General features: G+C 39.2%; 1 pseudogene; it reads right to left on the bottom strand.

Annotated features, from left to right (window-relative positions):
• Nucleotides 1-2,291: 2,291 nt before the first annotated feature.
• Nucleotides 2,292-3,685, bottom strand: LOC128568945 (vasculin-like protein 1; annotated as a pseudogene).
• Nucleotides 3,686-23,844: the final 20,159 nt, after the last annotated feature.

Below are 23,844 nucleotides of genomic sequence, written 5' to 3'. Positions count from 1 at the left end.
TAGGTTTTATCCTAGGGATGCAAAGTTGATTCAACATATGTAAATCCATAAATGTAATTCATCACATAAACTAAAAAACAAAGAACATATGATTCTCACAAATGATTCAGAAAAGGGTTTTGATAATATCCAGCATTCTTTCTTAACAAGAACAGATAAGAAAATATGGGTAGGTGGAAGATTTCTTAAACTGATAGAGGCCATCTACAACAAACACATAGCCAATATCATAGTGAATGATGCAAAACTGAAAGCATTTCCACTCAGATCTGGAACTAGGCAAGGATGCCCACTGCACGATACCATTTCAATTCAACACACTTATGGAAGTTCTAGCCATTGTAACCAGACAAGAGAAAGAAATCAAGGGTATTCAAATGGGGACAGAGGAGGTCAAACTCTCACTTTTTGTGTATGACATGACTTTATACCTGGAAAAGCCCAGGGACTCAACTAAGAAGCTCTTAGAAGTGATTAAGGAATATAGTAGCATCTCAGGATACAAAATCAATGCCCACAAATCAGTAAGCTTTATATATGCCAATAACAATCAAGCTGAGAATAAAGTCAAAGACTTTATGCCTTTTACAGTAGTTCCAAAGAAGATGAAATACCTAGGAATACATCTAACAAAGGACATGAAAGACTTCTCAAAAGAAAACTATGAAACTTTAAGAAATAGCAAACGTTAACAAGTGAAAGAACATACCACGTCCGTGGCTAGGAAGAATCAACATCATTAAAATGTCCATACTACCCCAAGCAATCCACAGATTTAATACAATCCCCAACAAAGCACTAACATCATACTTTGCAGAACTTGATAAACTAGTTCTTCATTTCATACAGAACCAGAAAAAAATCTGAATAGCCAGTACAATTCTTAGAAATAAAAACAAATCTGGAAGTATCGCATTACCACACTTCAGGTTATATTACAAGTCGATAGTGATCAAAATAGCATGGTACTAGCACAAAAATTGAGATGTTGATATATAAAATAGAATAGAGAATCTAGAGATGAACCCTGCCACATATCGCCATTTGATCTTGATAAACCTAATAAGGAGGGAGAAGGGAAGAAAAGGAGTGAGAATGGCAAGAGGAAGGAAGACAATTGGGGGCATCTCACCTAATGTGCACAATGTGAGGGTGTTCAGCATGCCCATGGTTGAAGGGCCCTTCTACAACTTGAACTTTACCTTGGAAGTGAGAACAATGCATGTAACCTAAAAATTTCTACCTCATATTAATTTGAAATAATAAAAAGTTACCAAAAGTAAAAATAAAAAGTAAAATATAAGCATATTTACTTGGGTCACATACGAAAATAAAAGAGATTTAATATTATTAGATTTAATTATATTAGGTCTTATAAATATGTTACTTAATAACAGAGGCTAGAAACCACAGTCTTTAGGCCAAATCAGAATTACTACCTGTTTTTATAAATAAAGTTTTATTAGAACACACACAAATATAGAAAAGTCCCTTCTCTGGGACTCATCAGCTAATTTTGACAGTTAAATTAGTCTCTTAAGGGACTTTAAACTTTGACACCCTGAATTTAACTTTTTTTTTGCAAACTGATGCAAAATATTATTCCAAGTTAGTTATTTTATGCAATAGTTTCCCCCCTTAACAGACTTGTGATAACCACATCTTTTTTAAATCTGTAAATAATGTTATCAAACTCATCTTAATCTTTGAAATCTCACAAAAATTTATATTTTACAATCCACCCTAAATATCAAGGCTGCAAGAATAACACATTTCCTAAATCCAATTTTTTTTTTTACAGCTGAACCCAAGAGGAAAAAGAAAAAAAAAAAAAAAAAAGAAAAACACATATGCTTGGTTAAGGGCTAAAGTTACCCCAGCAGCCAAAAATAAAATAAAATATTCAAATTATTAGCATTAATTTAATACAATTATAACTTCAACAGTCACTTTGAATGATTGCTTGAGCACAGGAATGAGTGCCCTGAGGGCTGTAGTAGAAGCTGTTGCCGCAGACCAGTGTTCTCCTCCGCACTGCCAGCTTACACCCGTGCATTGCCCCATATATACTCTGCGTGTGTGTATTTTAAAAATCTTTTTCACCACACAAACTTCTCTATTAAGCAGATAACAGGAAAGAACACAAAAGCTAAACAAGCCAATCGATCTCTTTGGGATATGATTATTTCCCTTGTGCATGAAATATTAACAGAAAGGAAAAGAACAATTTCTTTTGTTTACTCCCTAAACAGAGTTTAGTGGGTCAGATTTTACTGCGAGCATTTATATGCTTATTTCCAGGCATAGTCATTTGATGTTTCACTGCTACTGGTTTCTGTGTCTGAATCCTCAAACTCTGCTTTGCAAGTCTTTCTCCAAGGGGAGAACAGGCTGGAACAGCAGCTCTGCAAAAAGCCATTTTTTCCAAAGCCATTTCTTCTCAGCTGCTCTTTCTTCATGTGGAATTCTTTGAGCTCATCCTCTGTGAGGGGAAGGCAAGTCTCATCATTTTCAGGATATTCCTGCAATCCCATTGCTTTCAATAACCTGTGCTCTGCTTCCAGGGAGTGTGAAAGAACGTCCCCTTCTTCCAGAATGGGGAGAGCAGACCATTCTGGTGACAGCCTTCCTCTCCACTTTGCTTTGGTTCAGGTGTGCTGTCATCCTCCAAATCCTCCATCTTCTCACAGCCTCTGTTGTCTGAGAAATCTCCATTCCAGCCATCCTTCAGAGTCTTCAGGATTCACTCTTCCTGTCAGATGAGAAGAGAAGAGCTGATCTCAATTGGAGGGGTGGTGCTGGAAGGACTCTTTGGGAGCACTCAGAACTGCACCAGCAGCCAGTAGCACTGGTTTAGTGACAGAGACTGGACTTGTAAAAGCACACTCCCAGCTAGAGGAAAGGGATCTTGATTTGTGTTCCATTCTGTTAGCTTTCCTTGCAGTGGACTTAGAAGGAGGTGGTACAGGCTTAGAACCCGGTTCTTATAGACACTTGGAACTATGGATAACAATTTGTCCCCATTTGCATAGTGAGGTCCTGGTGAGTGAATGCAGCAGAGAAGGCAGCAGCAGGGTCCTCTTTGGAAACTTTTTTTGTTAACTAGCATTTTGGAGGGTTGCTTGGCGCTAAGTGGGTTTTCCCACACTCCAGAAGGGGTCCCAAAAGGTCTGCGTGGCTGATTCTGTTTGCCAGCTTCTGGATTCAAAGGAAAGTCATCTTCTTCAAACTGCAACTTTTCCACCTTGTCTTCTTTCTTTTCTTTCCTACTCTCTGTAGGTGGCCTTTCCTGAAAGTAGCAGCCTTTATGAGAATGGAAGCTGCCATTCCAATGGTGATGGTTCCCCACACCATCTCCACTACACTGGCTCATGCAATCATGACTTCGGGAAGAGCCATGCCAACCAAACGGGTTCCCTGGGATTCCAGCATTTGCTCTCTCTGACACAGAGTCCACAGAATCATGGCAGAACAGGGACGGCTGGTGCCAAGAATCTCCTATAGTTCATAGGCATCCATTGTTAAAAAAGCCATCAGAGGAATTATGTCAACAATGGCTCACTCCAAATCTACCTTCTCCCCGGGATAGGTGCTCTCTGTGTTTTTCAAAGGTGGCAGCAGGGGACTTAGCTAACTGTAGTGTTGAGAAATTTAGCCAAGCAGGAACAAAATCACGCTGCGCCATTTAGGTCCAGTGTCTCTTTTTCTTTTCCTTTTTTCTTTTTTTTATTGTTGGGGATTCATTGAGGGTACAATAAGCCAGGTTACACTGATTGCAATTGTTAGGTAAAGTCCCTCTTGCAATCAGGTCTTGCCCCCATAAAGTGTGACACACACCAAGGCCCCACCCCCTCCCTCCGTCCCTCTTTCTGCTTCCCCCCATAACCTTAATTGTCATTAATTGTCCTCATATCAAAATTGAGTACATAGGATTCATCCTTCTCCATTCTTGTGATGCTTTACTAAGAATAATATCTTCCACATCCATCCAGGTTAATATGAAGGATGTAAAGTCTCCATTTTTTTTAATGGCTGAATAGTATTCCATGGTATACAAATACCACAGCTTGTTAATCCATTCCTGGGTTGGTGGGCATTTAGGCTGTTTCCACATTTTGGCGATTGTAAATTGAGCTGCAATAAACAGTCTAGTACAAGTGTCCTTATGATAAAAGGATTTTTTTCCTTCTAGGTAGATGCCCAGTAATGGGATTGCAGGATCAAATGCGAGGTCTAGCTTGAGTGCTTTGAGGTTTCTCCATACTTTCTTCCAAAAGGGAACACTTTTACACTGCTGGTGGGACTGCAAACCAGTGTCTCTTTTTCAATAATGCGAGGCATCCAACTTCATGTCCAGGATCCCAAAGTATAACCTCTGTGGTCCTGTTTCCTGAACACCTTGAGTCTGCCAGCTGGATTTTCCATGAGGTTTCCTCATTAAACGTGTGCTTAATGTAACCTAGCCAGCAGCACAACTTAAGATGAAACACAAAGAAGCCAGCTTTTGTGTGATTCACTTTCTCAGTACCCCAATTGCTGGTCTTAAACTACTAACACGTTTCCAGAAGGGGGAAAGGGGAAGAGGGAAAGGGGAAGTTGAACATGAAAAGTATTTGTTATGTTTAAAAAAGGGGGGGGAAGGGGAAAGAGCTATGTCTACGTTTACCTCATTCAACTTTCTTCAGTTATGACACTATGATGATGCTTAATTAGGTGATACATGGACATTTGCACAGTGAGTCCCAACACTGCTCATAACAAAGTGATATCTAGAAAGACAAATGAGTTCAAGTGTGGGCAACTAATGTCATCAAAGTAATAGATCAACAATATTAAAGTCCTCCTATAAAAGATACTCTGAGGAATCAACTTCAAGTGGTAAAACATCCACATGACAATGTCCTTAAAATACAAATCACATTATTCTTATGCACACAACTGCTAAAAATAATGTGCAGATATGTATTTATATTTGTCTTATCCTACAAAATCTAAGGACATTAGAAATATCATCTGAAAAGAAAAAAATCAGATAAGAACTTGTTATACTTTTCCCATCATGTAATAGCAGCTTCAAGGCAAATTTCTTGGTATAAAACTCCTAAATGTATATTCTATTTCTTTGGTCTTTATTTATAAATTCAGAGCAAAGGTAAAATAAGGAGCAAGATGGGGGCAAGCAGTAGTCAAGGAGAAAGACAGTTCCAAAATGAGGTTTTCTTCTCTTCAATTTTCTGTATTTCACTTGTTCTGCTCTTTCCCAAAACTGAATTGAACTACTGTAGGGTGATGTAAAGAATCTTCTATTGCTTTGATAGAGAAGTAATGTATAATTTGAATCCATTTCCATCTTCACTCAATCATTTAAAATGCCACACAGATCTATGACTCTTCCACTCTTTCTTTCACTACTGCACCTCGTTGAAACTCCAGCCCCCAGTTGGCTACATGGCTCCACTCCAGAGGCCTGCTCTGCTGAGCTGGGCACCCTACCTGCTTGGAGGGGTAGTTCCTCCCGAGGGCAGGCATCACACTCCAGCTCTAGTGCAAGGTGGCTTTTGGCCTGAATTTAACTTTTAAATAATATGACTCATTCAATACATAATGAACATCTATGCAGTGCTGTACCAGGGGCTATTCAGCCATTGGGCATGATGGTAGCTTAAAGCAGATGGAGTTGTTGTCTTCACAGAACTCTCTGCATCACATTCTGATCCTACCCTGTTTTCCCAAAAATAAGACATCCTCCGAAAATAAGACCTACTTACAGGAAAGATAAGACGTCCCCTGAAAATAAGACCTAGCGCATCTTTGGGAGCACACCTTAAAATAAGACACTGTCTTATTTTGGTGGAAACAGGGTAGTAGGTAGATAAACCTGAAATTGCAGAAACATTCTGAACTGTTCAAAGCTTACATTAGAAAACTAGAGAAGGAAGGTGTATTGGTTTCCTGGGACTTCCATAAGAAATTACTACAAATTCAGTGGCTTAAAACAACATAAATTTATTCTTGCACAATTGGAGAAGCCAAAAGTCAAATCAAGGTATTGGTAGGACCACGCTCCAAAACCCCTAGAGAAGAAGAATGCTTTCTTCATTCTTCCTGTTGGCTCAGTGTATTCTTTGGCTTCCAGCAAATAACTCCACTCACTGTCTGCATCTTCACACAGCCTTCTCTTCTCCCTGTATCTTTTTCTCTTTTTCTGTTAAAAAAAGTCACTTATCATTGGATTTAGGGCCTATCTAGATGATTCAATATGATCCCATCTTGAGATCTTTAAATTAATTGCATCAGCAAAGATTCTTTCTCTAAGAAAGGTCACATTCAAAGTTACTGCTTGTTAAAGCATGGATGTGTCTTTTTGGGGAGGCACTAGTCAACTGACCACAGAAGGCATGATCACAAAATGATCAGGTACTGTTAATCTGGTTGAAGAATTAAAGCTACAAATTCACCAATAGAACCAAACATGTATTACTCTTAATTTTCCCCCACTTGAGTAAAATACACAAACCAAACAGAGAGATGAAATGTTCCAAAGGCACATGCCTTGTGGTTTCTGTAAACCACTTAGCCTGGGGACCTCCAGGGTGACTTTGGTGACCTTTCAGAAGGGCTCAAATAAGCTGATGGCACTTCAGAAGAAAAGAAATGCTTAATTGAGGATCCAATTATGTTAACCCTCCTAAAGAAAGCCTTTTGGAATCACTTATTTGTGGAGCTCTATTTGACTAAACAAGGGAATAAAACACAGTCCCAATACCCTTAGGAGAGTGAGAGGAGTCAGGAGAATGAATTCTAAAAGCAACAAAAGCTCAGTGAAGTTGATGGGTTTTTTTAATCGACATTAGTGTTTTCAACTCACTGTCACTAATATTTTTAGTTTTCAACAAGTGTATCCCCAACTCCATTATGCTTATTGAATGAATATTAAGAATGTTAGAGGTAAGAAATAATAAGAATTATGTTACTATTGTCCTTAATATTAAATTGTATAATGCTACATCATCAGAATATGAAAAAGTTATATATAATATTCAAACACATTTAATCACTGATTTTTATACAAAAGAATAAAATTTATCTACCATGAATCACTAAAATATTTCAAGCCAAATAATACCAACATTACACTTCCCTAAGCTTTTGCACTAACCCTAAGATTATCTAAGATATAAATAAAGATATATACCATTCACAGATGTGACCAAAATATATTCATTCACAGCTGTAACAGAGGTAAAGATCTAAAAAAGGGCAACAAAAATGTTTTACAAGTTGTCTCTTTAAAACTCCCACACTTTGGGGGAATTGAAACCTGCATTCCTTTCCAAGGCCCACTAAAGGGGCAGAAAAATGTTCTTTGCTGTTTGCTTTCTAGTATCTAAAAAAATAGCTCCACAGGAGCTGGCTAAACAGAACTGTCCTAAAAAAGGTCATGAGACTATCATTACTGGAGATAAGGTTGACCAAACCACCAATTATAGTTAAGAATAATAGAAGCTACTGCGTGTGACACCTTGAACCCAACTAGCAATCCCCCCACCTTTTAAAAAGCCTTATAGGATGTCAGGATGGAAGTCTTTTGAGACACTAGTTCACTGCCCTCATTTGCTGACAAATTAATAAAATTCTTTCTTTTTCCTGAAATCACTTGTCCTCATTCTTCACTCTTACTGATTTGGCCTTGGGGACAAGTACCAAACTTTTGGTAACAGCCACAAAGGTTTACATGGAAAGACACAAGACCTTGAATAGCCAACATGATACTGCAGAAGAACATAGTCTGAAGAATCACACTACCTGATTTCAATATTTACTATAAAGCTGCAGTAATCAAGATAGTATTGTATTGGTGAAAGGAAAGAGACATAAATCAGAATAGAAAGCCTGGAAATCACTTGTCCTCATTCTTCACTCTTACTGATTTGGCCTTGGGGACAAGTACCAAACTTTTGGTAACAGCCACAAAGGTTTACATGGAAAGACACAAGACCTTGAATAGCCAACATGATACTGCAGAAGAACATAGTCTGAAGAATCACACTACCTGTTTTCAATATTTACTATAAAGCTGTAGTAATCAAGATAGTATTGTATTAGTGAAAGGAAAGAGACATAAATCAGAATAGAAAGCCTGGAAATAAATCCACAGAAATATTGTCAACTGTTTTTTGACAAAATCAATTCAATGGTGAAAGGATTATGTTTTCAATAAATGATGCTGGCACAATTGGGTTTGCACATACAAAATAAATAAATAAATAAATAACACACAGACTTTTATATCTTACACAAGAATTAATTCAAATGGATCATATAAATGTAAAAGTAAAATTATAAAACTTCCAGAAGAAAATATAGAAGAAAATGTAGGGAACTTGAGATCAGTGATAGTTTTTAGATATGTGTATAACACCAAAACACAATCTATAAAAAAATTATAAGATGGATGTTATTAAAATTAAAAATGTCTGCTTTACAGACACTGTTAATAAAAAAGCCAAGCCATGGACTTGAAGAATATGTTTGCAAAACATATACCTGATAAAAAACCAATAACCAAAATGTAGACAGAGATTTTAAAACTCACCAATTAGAAAATAACCTAACCAAAAAATGAACAAATGATGTTTATAGAAACCTCACCAAAGAAGATATGATGACAAGAAAAGATGTTCAACATCTTCTGCTATCAAGGAAATTAAAATTAAAATGATGATATACCACAATGTACCTATTAGAATGACTAAGTTATTTTTTTTAAAGGGAAGATAAAACCCAGGCAATATCAATTGCTAGTAGAATTAGGAGAGTTCTTGTGAACTTCCTTTCATTGCTGGTGGGAATGCAAAACGGTGTAGCTCCTTTGGGAGACAGTTTGGCAATTTCTTACAATGCTGAATATCTTACAAGCAATCAAGCAATCATAGTCCTAGGTATTCAATTAATTTGAAAATTCATGTCTATACAAAAACCTGCAGATAAATGTTTAGAGCAGCTTTATCAAAAATCTCCCCAAACTGGAAGGAATCATGATGTCCTTTACTAGGTAAATGTATGGCATGCCCAAACAATGACATGCTTTTTAATAATCAAAAGGAATAAGCTATATATAAGCCACATAAACAAATGAATCTAAAATGCATATTGCTTAGTGAAAGAAATCAGTCTGATTTCGTATCATGTGTGTAAGCATTAACATTAGGCCTATGACTGCTAACCTCATTAAAACCTTGTTATATGGTTACTCCTTGGCTCATGTTTGAAAAGCTGGATTTCAGAAGAATTTCCACCATTTCAAGGACTGATAAGAGTGCCTCCCTATGCCTAAACTGATTGTGCAAACAATATGGCATATGCTGAACATCTGTTTCCTTCTAGGAGTCTGGAATTTGGGTACTTGATAGGCATGGGTAGATTGCTTGGCCTCTCAGAGTGATAGGATTATAGGTGTGAGCCACCAAGGCCAGCCCGGGGGAGCCAGGTAGGTAGATTGCTTGAGCTCAGGAGTTTGAAACCAGCCTGAACAAGAGTGAGACTCTATCTCCAAAAATAGCTGAGTGTTGTGGTAGGTGTCTGTAGTCCAAGCTACTTGGCAGGCTGAGGCAAGAGGATTACTTGAGCCCAGGAGTTTGAGGTTGCTGTGAGCTATCATGCCATGGAGTTCTACTGGGGCAAGAAAGTGAGATTCTGTCTCAAAAAAAGAAAGAAAGGGGAGGCAGAGCATGATGGCGGATGGGACAGTTGTGTATTCCACCTTTCCCAAGTCATCAGGTGAGAGGAAGGTGGGTCTGGACCTTTTCCCTGCATGGATTAGTGCTGTAGACAGACAGCTGGAGATGCGCAGTGAATTGGCAGATTGCTGTACTTGCAGTGTAATTTAAAACCACGGACTCTGTTGTAGAGATTTTCCCTGCTTGGCCGTGCTGGCCGGCAGGCCCCTCCCTCACGGAGGACAGCAGCATGCAATTCCTAGCAAAACCCATTTGATGAAAATTTATTCCTGAGCCAAATTTAGTGACTAAAAAGGGGCCCCACTAAGAGACACAAGGGACTAAGCAACCTGATGGAAAATTGAAGGGAAGACATCCCGCCAGGCAACAGACATTTTGAATTCTCCAAAACAGAGGGCACCTTCCCCCAGAACAACAGGAGTGATTAAATATACTGGACCATTCCGGGTGGGAAATACTGGTGTGGGCTGGCAGTTCAGGCTGTGCAGTGAACTGGAGGGTGGCTGGACTCAAATCTCCAGAATCAATAGTGAGACCCTGAGCCACATAAACTGAGCAGAAGGTTTCTGTGCACTGCAGCTGAGCCACCAGCAGCGAGACCCGGCGACAGGCAGCCCCTCCCCCACAGCCGATTGCAGTTGCCAGTTTACAGGAGAACGTGGGAACAGAGTGGAAAGATTTGTGAAGCATAGACTCCTGTACCGAGCTTGGAGGTTGGATAGGAGAGCGGTCTGAAACAGAGCAGCTGAGGTTGCACAACAATTAGGTAAAAAAAACTTCTACAGAAACTCCAAAATGGCGAATCAGGTATAAGCCTGGGAACCACTCACAGTACCACCTGGTGTCCAGAAAGTATGTTGCATTATAAATATATTCCTAGGAAAGTTGATCACTATGTCATACATATAGATTTATATTTCTACATATATACAAGAATAATATTTTTGTGGTTGGTGCCTTTTTCTTTTTCCTTTTCTCTCATTTTCTTGGAGGAACTATCGTTAATTTTTATTATTTTTATATATACTTTTTTATATTTTCTATTTTTAATTTTTTCTTTCTCCTTTTTTAACATCCTTATGAACACCACTTTTTTTTATTTCCCTTCTCTCTTCCTCTTCTTCCCTTCTTATGGTTTCTGAGAGCGCTAACATCAGATTTCTACAGGGTTTCTTGTTTTTTGTTCATCTTCTTTGTACCTTTTTTCTTTTTTATTCTTTTTCTCAATTATTCTATGATATCATAATTTGTATTATAGTTTTTTTGTTGTCATTGTTGTCTGTATGTCTATGTGTTTCTGATTGATTGTGCATCTGTGGGCTTGTGTGTCTGGTAGCCTTTCTTTCTGTTTATTTGCTCATTTGGTCTCAATAAGTTTGGTGTTTTGACCTGCAATTCTGAGCTCCCAGCACTCCCCTCCACTCCCACTGTGAGGTCTGGAGGCAGGTCCCCCAGGAGTCCAGATTCTTGGGTGACTTCTCAAGGGTGTGGACAGGGCCTGGGCAGCCGCTGGTCAGTGTGGATTCTGCAGCACAGGAGTGAGGAGATGACAGTCAGCTGAGAGGGAACCACATCAGAGTGGCAGTGCCCTGAGGTGCACAGTAGCAGCTGTTCTTGGCAACAATAGGACTCACCCCCAGAGATTCCAAAGCCACAACCCCTGTCTTCCTGGGCAACCAGAGAAGGCCGGGCATCTTCTCAGATGGCAACCAACATGGTACAGATCTGGAACTGAAACAAAGGCCCCATGAGTAAAGGGTTTGCTTGTGGCGGTACTGGCCTGGGTGGAGCGCAGGGACTAGAAAATGCACGTGCAGACCCAGGAATTTCCCAGGGTGGGGCTGACCCAGAGGACTGCTTTACTGAGCCTGAGATGCACCCGGCCCTCAGGGGATTATCAGCCCATAGACAAAGGAAGGCAGGAGGCTAGAGCCGACCGTGCTATGAATACAAACCTGCAGTAGTAAACACATGACCTGAGGTACAGGTTTTGGGAACTCAAAACAATTTCCCTTCTGCAGAGGAATTTAGCAGGGACAGAAACAAACTTCCACAAAGTTGTTTTGTTTTGTCAGTAACATCAATCAAAGGTGGGGCTGGAAATGAGTGAACACCCCCCAGCCTCCATCAAGCCCCTGAGGTTGTCAGGCCTCACCACCCTCTGCTGGATAAAGGCAGAGAGCAGTGGCCTGGATGAGCAGATACAGATTTCCCTGTGATCCAGGCAGGTTCAAACACCTGGAGTATCTGCTCACTGGTGGCAACTGAGTCACAATTCTGCGGGGGCTATCAGTGACTGGGTGTGACAGAGGTGCAAGGTGGAGAAGGAGGCATCGACCTTCCCAGACTACTCTATTTGCTGGATGGGCCCTCCTGTCTTCATGAAGCACCGAAGCAAGTCATATTTGAGTTGTCACCAGACCCTTGCAATCCAGTTCCCAGAGACCTTTGAAACTCTCAAACCTGAGATAGGTGCTGACTGAGACAATTGATTTGGAACTTTTGAGCTGAGCCATCGCCTGAGTACTATAGAAGTGGTGCCCTGGGTCTGTGGTTGTAGGAGGTTTGATTTTCCTTTTCCAATTGTTGTCTGCCAGGGGCAGGTTGACTTAATTGCTGGTATTTCTCCACAGCTGAAACTTCAACCCAGAGTAACTGTTTCACCAGGCTCAAACAGAGACCAGCTGAAAACAAGACAGAACCACTTAGGCCCACCACACCAAATAGGTCCCCAGTCTCTCAAGCGATAGCATTGTACGGGTCCTCAAAAAAGCTCCAGGGGAAAAGTCAAAAGGTATAAAATAATCATGGGGCAGAATCAGCGGAAAAATTCTGGTAGCACAAATAACCAGAATAGATCAACCCCCCACACCAAGTAAAGATATGGCAGATGTAACTGAAGATCCCATTCATAAACAGCTTGCTGAGATGTCAGAAATCAAATTCAGAATCTGGATTGCAAACAAGATTAATAGAATGTAGGAAAATTTGGAATTAGAAATTCTAAGAACAATTCAAAAGTCAGAATTATAAATTCGAGGAGAAATTCAAAAACTCTCTCAAGTATTTAATGAATTTAAAGACAAAACCACCAAAGATTTCAATGCACCGAAGCAAGAATTTGCAGCCCTCAAAGATCTGAAAAATACAGTAGAATCCCTAAGTAACAGAGTGGAACAGCAGAAGAAAGGATTTCTGACATTGAAGACAAAGCTTTTGAACGCTCCCAAACTCTTAAAGAGGAAGAGAAATGGAGACCAAAAAAGGATCATTCCCTCAGAGAGCTCTGGGATAATTCAAAGAAGGCTAATATCTGCCTCATTGGAATCCCTGAAAGCGATGAAGTGGCCTGGCTAGGCAAAGAGGCTCTTCTCCATGAAATTATGAAAGAGAAATTTCCAGACATGCAAAAAGATTCCGAAATTCAGTTAGAAGACCATATCAGAAACCCAGCACAACTAAATCCCAATAAGATATCGCCTAGGCATATAATAATTAACTTCACTAAACTTAATATGAAGGAGAAAATACTCAAAGCAGCCAGACGGAAGAAATCCATTACCTACAAAGGGAAGAATATTAGAATGACTGCAGATCTCTCTGCAGAAACTTTTCAAGCCAGAAGAAGGTGATCATCGACTTTTGATCTCCTAAAGCAAAATAACTTTCAAACCCGGATCCTGTATCCAGCTAAACTGAGTTTCATTTATGATGGACAAGTTAAATACTTTAATGAATTCATATGTGGAAGAAATTTGCCATAACCAAACCAGCTCTTCAGGATATTCTCAGACCTATCCTCCATAATGACCAGCCCAATCCTCTACCATAAAAGTAAACTCACTGAGAAGCTTTTGAACAAACTCCAACTTCCACAGTGGCGAAAGGATTAAAAATGTCCACTGGACTTTCAAAAAACTTGATACCCATAATTTTACCGGACTTATCAATATTCTTCATTAATGTGAATGGCTTAAACTGTCCTCTAAAAAGGCACAGTTTAGCTGAATGGATACAAAAACTTAGGCCAGATACTTGCTGCATACACGAGTCACATCTCACCTTAAAAGATAAATATAGACTCAAGGTGAAATGATGTCGTCCATATTTCAGACAAATGTTAGCCAGAAAAAAGCAGGTGTTGCAATTCTATTTGCAGACACAATAGACTTTAAACCAACAAAAGTAAGGAAGGACAAAAATGGTCACTTCATATTTGTTAAGGGTAATACTCAATACGATGACATTTCAATTATGAATATTTATGCACCCAACCAGAATGCGCCTCAGTTCATAAGAGAAACTCTAACAGACATTTGTTAAGGGTAATACTCAATACGATGACATTTCAATTATGAATATTTATGCACCCAACCAGAATGCGCCTCAGTTCATAAGAGAAACTCTAACAGACATGAGCAACTTGATTTCCTCCAGCTCCATAATAGTCAGAGATATCAACACTCCTTTGGCAGTGTTGGATAGATCCTCCAATAAGAAGCTGAGCAAAGAAATCTTAGATTTAAACCTAACCATCAAAGATTTGGATTTAGCAGACATATACAGAAAATTTCATCCCCAAAAAAGTGAATACACATACTTCTCATCAGCCCACGGAAAATACTCCAAAATTGACACATCTTAGGTCACAAGTCAAACCGTAGTAAATTTAAAGGAATAGAAATTATTCCTTGCATCCTCTTGGACCACCATGGAATAAAAATTGAGCTCAGGAACAACAGGAACCTGCATACTCATACAAAAACATGGAAGTTAAATAACCTTATGGTGAACGATAGCTGGGTCAGAGATGAGATCAAGCAGAAAATTGCTAAATTTTTGGAACAAAATGACAATGAAGACATGAATTACCAGAACCTCTGGGATACCACAAAGGCAGTCCTAAGAGTGAAATTTATAGCACTGCAAATCTTCCTCAAGAGAATGGAAAGAGAAGAAGTTCACAACTTAATGGGACATCTCAAGCATCCGGAAAAGGAAGAACATTCCAACCGCAAACCCAGTAGAAGAAAAGAAATAACCAAAATTAGAGCAGAATTAAATGAAATTGAAAACAAAAGAATTATACAACAGATTAATAAATCAAAAAGCTGGTTTTTTGAAAAGGTCAATAACATAGATAAGCCTTTGGCTAACCTAACAGGAAAAAAAGAGTAAAATCTATAATCTTATCAATCAGAAATGACAAAGAGGAAATAACAACAGACTCCTCAGAAATTCAAAAAATCCTTAATGAATATTACCAAGAAACTTTATTCTCAGAAATATGAAAATCTGAAGGAGATTGACCGATACTTGGATGCACGTCACCTTCCAAGACTTAGCCAGAATCAAGTGAAAACCTTGAACAGGCCAATATCAAGTTCTGAAATAGCATCAACCATATGAAATCTCCCTAAAAAGAAAAGCCTGGGACCAGATGGCTTCACTTCAGAATTCTACCAAACCTTTAAAGAGGAACTAGTACCTATATTACTCAACCTGTTCCAAAATGTAGAAAAAGAAGGAAGACTACTCAACACGTTCTATGAAGCAAACATCACCATAATCCCCAAAACAGGAAAAGACCCAACAAAAAAAAGAAAACTATAGACCAATATCACTAATGAATATAGATGGAAAAATATTCAACAAGATCCTAACAAACATAGTCCAGCAACACATCAAACAAATTATATATCATGATCAAGTCAGTTTTATCCCAGGGTCTGAAGGCTGGTTCAATACACGTTAATCAAAAAGTATAATTCAGGACATAAACAAATTAAAAAACAAAGACCATATGATTATCTCAATTGATGCAGAAAAAGCTTTTGATAATATCCAGCACCCCTTCACGATCAGAACACTTAAGAATATTGGTATATAACAATTGCAATCAGTGTAACTGGCTTATTGTACCCTCAATGAATCCCCAACAATAAAAAAAAAAGAAAAAAAAAAAAAGAATATTGGTATAGAAGGTACATTTCTTAAACTGATAGAGGCCATCTACAGCAAACCCACAGCCAATATCATATTGAATGGACTTAAATCGAAACCATTTCCACTCAGATCAGAAACCACACAAGGCTGCCCATTGTCTCCACTGCTTTTTAACATTGTAATGGAAGTTTTAGCTATCACAGTTAGGGAAGAAAAGGCTATCAAAGGTATCCATATAGAGTCAGAAGAGATCAAACATTCGCTCTTCGCAGATGATATGACTGTATATCTGGAAAACACCAGGGATTCTACTACAAAACTCTTACAAGTGATCAAGGAATACAGCCGTGTCTCAGGTTACAAAATTAACACTCATAAATCGGTAGCCTTTATATATACCAACAATAGTCAAACTCAAAAAACAGTTAAGGACTCTATTCCGTAGTACCAAAGAAGATGAAATATTTGAGAGTTTATCTAAGAAAGGACATGAAAGATCTCTATAAAGAGAACTATGAAATTCTAAAAAAAGAAATAGCTGAAGATTCTAACAAAATGGAGAAACATACAATGCTCATGGCTGGGAAGAATCAACATTATTAAAATGTCCATATTACCCAAAGAAATATATAATTTTAATGCAATCCCTATTAAAGCTCCACTGTCATACTTTAAAGATCTTGAAAAAAAATACTTCGTTTTATATGGAATCAGAAAAAACCTCCAAAGGCCAAGATATTACGCAGAAATAAAAACAAAGCAGGAGAAATCACACTACCAGACCTCAGACTATATATAAATCAATAGTGATCAAAACAGCATGGTACTGACACACAAACAGAGAAGTATATATCTGGAACAGAATAGAGAACCAAAAGATGAACCTAGTTACTTACCTTTATTTGATCTTTGACAAGCCAATTAAAAACATTCAGTGGGGAAAAGATTCCCTATTTAACAAATGGTGCTGGGTGAACTGGCTGGCAACTTGTAGAAGACTGAAACTGGACTCGCACCTCTCACCATTAACTAAAATAGACTCTCACTGGATTAAAGATTTAAGCTTAAGTCATGAAACTATAAAAATACTAGAAGACAGTGCAGGGAAAACCCTTGAAGAAATCAGTCTGGGCGAGTATTCTATGAGGAGAACCCCCCAGGCAATTGAAGCAGCTTCAAAAATACACTACTGGGACCTGATAAAACTAAAAAGCTTCTGCACAGCCAAGAACACAATAAGTAAAGCAAGCAAACAGCCCTCAGAATGGGAGAAGATATTTGCAGAAAAGAACAAGGGATCCCATCACAGGCTGGGCAAGGGACTTGAAGAGAAACTTCTCTGAAGAAGACAGGCACACAGCCTACAGACATATGAAAAAATGCTCATCATCTTTAATCATTAGAGAAATGCAAATCAAAACTAACTTGAGATACCATCTAACTCCGGTAAGATTAGTCCATATCACAAAATCCCAAGACCAGAAATGTTGGTGTGGATGTGGAGAAAAGGGAACACTTCTACACTGCTGGTGGTAATGCAAATTAATACATTCCTTTTGGAAAGATGTTTGGAGAACACTTAGAAATTTAAAAATAGATCTGCCATTCAATCCTATAATTCCTCTACTAGGTATATACCCAGAAGACCAAAAATCACATTATAACAAAAATATTTGTACCAGAACATTTATTGTAGCCCAATTTATAATTGCTAAGTCATGGAAAAAGCCCAAGTGCCCATCAATCCAAGAATAGATCAATAAACTGTGGTATATGTACACCATGGAATATTATACAGCTTTAAAGAAAGATGGAGACTTTACCTCTTTCATGTTTACATGGATGGAGCTGGAACATATTCTTCTTAGTAAAGTATCTCAAGAATGGAAGAAAAAGTACCAATGTACTCAGCCCTACTATGAAACTAATTTATGGCTTTCATAGGAAAGGTAAAACCCAGTCATAACCTAAGAATATGGGGAAAGGGGAGAGGGAGAGAAGGGCGTGGGGAGGTTGGACTGAGGGAGGGTGATTGGTGGGATTACACCTGCAGTGCATCTTACAGGGGTACATGTGAAACTTATTGAATGCAGAATATGATTCTCTTAACACAATAACTAAGAAAATGCCAGGAATGCTATATTAACCAGTGTGATGAAAATGTGTCGAACTATTTATAAAACCAGTGTATGGTACCACAAGATCATATTACTGTACACAACTATGATCTAATACTAATAAAAATAAAGTAATAATTAAAAAAAAAGAAAGAAAGAAATGGCATCCCAGTTGCAAAAAAAAAACACATTTAGCACCCAGATCTTGGTTTCTAATATTATTCATATACAAAAAAATAGTCTTCTCGGAAAATATCTGAGTCTAGTACTGGGGCAGAAAATATACAACATGAAAGCCTGAAACATCTTGTGTCAAAAAGTAAGGTGGTACTGGGGGAAAAAAAGGAAAACAAACACATAAAACACAACACTGAAAGTATTTCATAAGGACACCGAAGACAACTTAAAAAGTTATCAAGGGCCAAAGGTGGAAGGAACAATTTGAGCAGTAAAAACATATTAAATTAAATTAAAACCCAAAGTACAAAGTAAATACCTAGGAGTCTATACCGGTGTAAAGAAATGATTGAATAAATAAATGGAAGATAATAGGCAAGCCTCTTGTTCTGAGAAATTCCAAATAACTCATGTGGATACTCTGATTCAAAGAGGGAGTTTAAAATCCTACACATTGAGTGTTGGCTGCATGTAAGGACTTCCCTCCAAAGATATAGTATTGCAAGGGAAAAGAATAGCTCAAATGCGGAGAAATTGGACAAACACTATCAAAGTCAGGTAACCAAAGCTGATACCAACAGGGAAAAGTCATCTCAATACTGTGTACCTTTGAGATGATGTAATGAAAATAACACTTTACCTGGAGTCTCCCTTAAAAAGGGGTGGGGTGGGGCTAATTATAGGAAAAATACCAGACAAATTTCAATAAAGGGCATTTTACAAAATACATGACTACTATTCTTCTTCTTTTTTTTTAATTGCAACGACTTTATTTCAGTGGCTTTCCAAGCCCCACAAAGGGTCTCCTTAGACAGGGCTGGAACCCAGTCAACCATCTTCACAGTAGAGTCCTAATTACTTGATTCTGTTTTGTAGATCCCAAAGGTTCCATTCAATGATCTCTTCTTACATTTCCTCAAATCAGCTTACACATTCTGAAAGTATATTCATCACTCTCTAATACTTTGAGGTGGCATATTCTGGTCTACTTTGTGTTTGAAGTAGATCGCTTCTTCCTCTTCACTGTCATTAATCTTTTCATTATTTTCTTATTTCTCTTAGCACAGACAGGGAATAACTTATTATCTTCTAGGCCTGGAGATGGGAAAATGCAGGCTGGTAACAGGAAGAGGAAAATCATCCTCCTGGGAGTAGCAGGCACCCAGGCCTGACCTGCATGAACCTGTAGGTGGACCCAACCCTCTGTGTCTGTGGAAAGTGGCTCGCCATGGATCACACACCACCTAAGGCTAGAATCTGTGTCAAAAAGGCCTTAGCAGAATCAGGAATGGACCGTGACCAGCTTTGGCAGCAATCCTTGCCCATGATGCTAATGCAGATTGCTGAGCTGATGTTATCACTTCCACTCTATTGAGTTCTTCTGTTTTCACAGTCATCTTGGATCTTTCCTGAGGTCTTGCTCTCTTGGTCTCTGCCTTGAGTTTCCTTGAACATGAATGTAATCTGGCCTCCTTTGGTGTTTCAGGAATTTCACATTTCTGTTCACAAAAGGCATGCTCCTGAAGCCTCAGAAAAACGTCTGTTTTCTTGCCATCAGTACTCAACTTGAGTTGCTGGCACCCCAGTTCCTCAATGTGTCTCGACACACATCATTAATGAAAGCCAAAATGGTTGGCAAGGGAAGATCAGGTTTTTTATATCTAGCTTTTCAGATAGCTTTTGATTGTTTATTTGTTGGAGGTAGATAAACTTCATTGTGTTTCTGGGTATTGTTCAGTTTGACATCAGAAGTTGAAGAAACAATTGGTTCCATTTATTCATTACTTGAATCATCTTTAACTGGAACCAATGTCAAAATCACACTTTCTTCATCATCTATTTCCTCCTCAGAGAAATTCTTCTGGCTGCTACCATGATTTGAGTCTGACATTTTTTCAGCAGGATCTGGGGGAGGTAAAGCCAGGAATGGTAAGGATAGGTGCAGTTTACTTCTTTTAATCTCCATGACTAGTATTCTTAAAAATTCTCAAAATCATCTGAAATAAGAAAAGCATGACAGACTGCAATAGCCAGGAAGAGCTTAAGGGCTCATGGTATCTTCATGCATTGTGCTATCCTGAATGAGACCCTGGAACAACAACAACAAAAAAAAAACTTCAGAAAAAAAGCTAAGGAAATATGAATAATATATGGACTTTAGTTAATAATAATTTACTACTATTAGCTCATTAATTGTGACAAATGTACACTAATGTAAGATGTTAATAATAGAGGAAACTGGCTGTGGATTATGTGGGAACTTTCTGTACTATCTTTCCAATTCTTTTTTTGTAAATCTGAAGCTATTCTAAAATAAAGCATTTATTTAAAAACATATTTATGGGCGGCACCTGTGGCTCAAGGAGTAGGGCACCGGTCCCATATGCCGGAGGTGGCAGGTTCAAACCTAGCCCCGGCCAAAAAAAAAAAACAAAACATATTTATATGTCTTTCTCAAGAACTTTTAAACCTATTTGACCACAGAATCTTTGTTTTTTAAAAATCTGTATATCACTTACTAGTAACTAGAATTGACGTTTTACAGAACTGTCTTTGAAAAATGTTGAGTGAGTGGCTGCTGAAAGGTCTTCCAACTTTACAGTTTTATCTTTGTCTCAGAAGCTTGGGACAAAAACCGTCTGGTATACCCTTTCCAAATGGCTATGTGCAAGTTACCACTTCCCAGGAGTAAAAGAATAAAGGTCATCCCTGCCCCTTCAGTTTTGTTGTTTGGCTCAGCATCCTTAAAGATTCCTCAAAACTCTGCTTCCTCAAGTTCAGGCTTTGAACTTTTAGGATACACAGTACAAGTGTGACTGGCTGTTAACACTAAAAAGTCTCTTGCTTGAGAGAGGTATTTCTGCCCTGGTGCCTGCCTAAGCAAAAACTACCTGACCTTTTCATTTGGATCTGCTTTATGTTGTTTTGTACTCAGTGCCATGTGGGTTCAAGCCATTGTTCTTCTTACAAAGAGTGCCCCTGAAACAGAGATCATGTTACTTACAATGACCTTCTCAAGAGAACATTGTCATAGTCACTTGAGAGGACAGAAGACAGTAAATACTGTAAGCTGCAAACTCCTACCTGTCTCTGAAAACAAAGGATGCTTCCCCTACATGCATGATACTCTCTTGAGATTTTGCTAACACTCTCATCTTCCTTGTAAAGGGCAGGACCACTCTCCCTTATGAAACCCATCCATTTTTTAAGGCTTATCTGAAATACCATTTCTTCCACTGAGTCTCCCTTATTCCCATGACAAAATCCTCATAGTCCAAAATACTATTTTATATTACTAATCCTCCCTTCCTTGTTTTTAATTTTCCCTGTATTTGTCCTATTGTGCTTGTCTTGTTCAAAATGCATCTGAATGACATTCTTAACTCCTCTTTCCTCACTTACTGCACACACACACATCCATGCAACAATTATTTCTGTTCATCTTTTCTCCTTGATATTTCATCCCCTTATTCCCATTATCCTTACTGGCTACATCCCTATCATCTGCCACATGGATATCTACAATAGGAATCTTAACATATCCCCTAAGCTCCAGTCTGAGGTAAGGTGCACCACCCAACTCCCCATTTTTCTACCAGAATAATCAGTATCATGTCACTGTTATGACATCTTTGTAGCTCATCAGGTCCTCAGGATAAAATTCAAAAACTCACTGGAATATACATAGCCATGCCATTTTTGATCTTCCAGGATCCCTTCTCACCACTTCAGTCATAGAGAACTTTCTAAAGTTTTCTGAATGCACCATGGGTTTTTTCCTGGCTCTGGCCCTCTACTACCTAAATCTCTCCATTCACATATCTTCCCCACATCCTTTCATCTGAATGACCTCTGATCATTCTGTGTGATTTCATCGAGCTGCCATCCATTTCAGAGAGCTTGCTTTTGTCTGTTTAGTCTCCCTTAAAGCAAAACTGCACGTCTTTCCTGTAAGTTTTATAGCACTGGACATACCTTTAGGCCTAGAAAAACCAAGTGTATATTCCCTACACTGACTATTATTTTTTATCTGCTCTTTAGACTGTGAGCTTCTTGTTGGAAAAACAAATAAAGTTTATGCCATATTCTAAGATGCCCCATCATTTGGGTGGCTTTTTCTAGGAAACACATCTCTGAAATGACTATTTTCCTTTTGAAGTACCTAGGTCCATAGCCTAGTTACTGTGGGATTCATTTAGTTTATTAAGACCATGATCTAGTCTTCCCTTAGCAGTTGATGATCTGTTGTGGATTGATTTGGGATACTGAGCTGTTACTCAAGGTCTTTACCTATGGTCTAAATCCATAGAGGGGAAAATTTAATTTGGAGAAACAACATAATCAGTTATTTTCACTGTGTGATTTTAAAACAAACTATTGCCTCACTCACATAGAGAGCTGCCCGATTTGAAGGAAGTAAGTTCTTAGCCAGTTGGCCAGTGCTGCTTTGTTTTTCTCAAGATGACAAATGTAGGTCATTTTGTGCCTGGGCTGAGTGGAAGGAAAACCGTCCAACAAGAGATTAAGGATAAGGAAAAGGTCTGTAAGGAAAGGTCCTTCAGTTCTCTACCAAAAAAAAAAAAAAAAAAAGACATTTTCCTTATAGGATTTGTTATTCCAGGGGGTGCGGGGAAGGACAGGGCAGCGGGCGCCTTCACTGAGTGAGCCTGGTGGAGCCAGAGCGCAGAGCCACAGCAGCCTTAGGGAGTGTTTGAATTGTGAGCTATTTCAGAACTCTGTTCTCAGGACCCAGGATTTTAACAATTGGGAGAAACACTTCTAGAAGATACACTACTTGACTGAAGGAGGATGGAGAATCTGAAGACTCCAGATGACATCAAAGCTCCTTTTCAAGAGCCTTCTCAATTTCCTTTCTCAGAAAGCAGAAGCTCAAACCTTGGAGACAGATGACCCCAGGTGAAGAGAAGGCACGTGAAAATGTGAGAAGCACTAAGCCAGACAGCAAGTAGACTCAGAAGAGGCCAAGGGCTGATCCCCGGAGCATCCCAGAAACCGGAAGAGGAGAGTGACAACCAATCATCAGTGAGCTCCATAAGAGCTGCACCACAACCTCAATTGGATCCAGCCGGACCTCCATAAGATCTGCGCTGTCCAGACCTCCATAAGAACTGCGCCGTGACTGCAATTGGTGCCTGCTGGGACCTTGGTAAGAGCTGCACCATGACCTGCACCCGCCGGGCCTCCGCATGCCCTGACCAAAAACTGTGGGAGCCGCACAACCCCACATCCTACCTCCTGTATCCTCCCTGCCTCCACACCTCCCCACTTGTCTGGCCAGGGACTCTGGTAGCCGTGTGCCCTCTGGAGCCCTCCCTGCCTCTGCGCAGAGCCCTTCTCCTGGCCAGAGACTGCTGGAACCTTGGACTCTCCGTGCCAAAGTCACTGGGCACCAGGCACTCCCAGAACTGTGGTGCACCACCTCCTGCCCTGTTGCTGGATCTGGGTGTCTCTCACTCCAGAGCTGTTTCCACAACCACAACTCTGGGGCAGCTGGGGCAGCTCCAGAGGAACTACACAGGGTCACTCCCTACAAAGATCCAGCAACAATAGAGTGATCCCGCTGGGGTCTAATCTTGGAGAGACACCTCCCCAACTCTGAGGACGGCCAGAGGCAATGGTGAAAAACAATCATGAGGCAAAATCAACAGAAAAATTCTGGCAATATGAATAATCTGAGTAGACCAACTCACCAAAGGATCAATGGGGCAGACAGAGCACAAGATCCCATGCACAAACAAATAGCTGAGACGTCAGAAATTGAATTCAGAATCTGGATAGCAAATAAGATCGAATTAGAATTCCAAGCAGTAACCCAAAAGATATCTCAAGAATTCAGCGAATTC

The sequence above is a fragment of the Nycticebus coucang genome, chromosome 17, assembly GCF_027406575.1.
Source record: "Nycticebus coucang isolate mNycCou1 chromosome 17, mNycCou1.pri, whole genome shotgun sequence".
NCBI classification, from domain to species: domain Eukaryota; kingdom Metazoa; phylum Chordata; class Mammalia; order Primates; family Lorisidae; genus Nycticebus; species Nycticebus coucang.
Note: the sequence above shows the minus strand (reverse complement) of the source record. Positions and strands in the feature narration are given on the sequence as shown.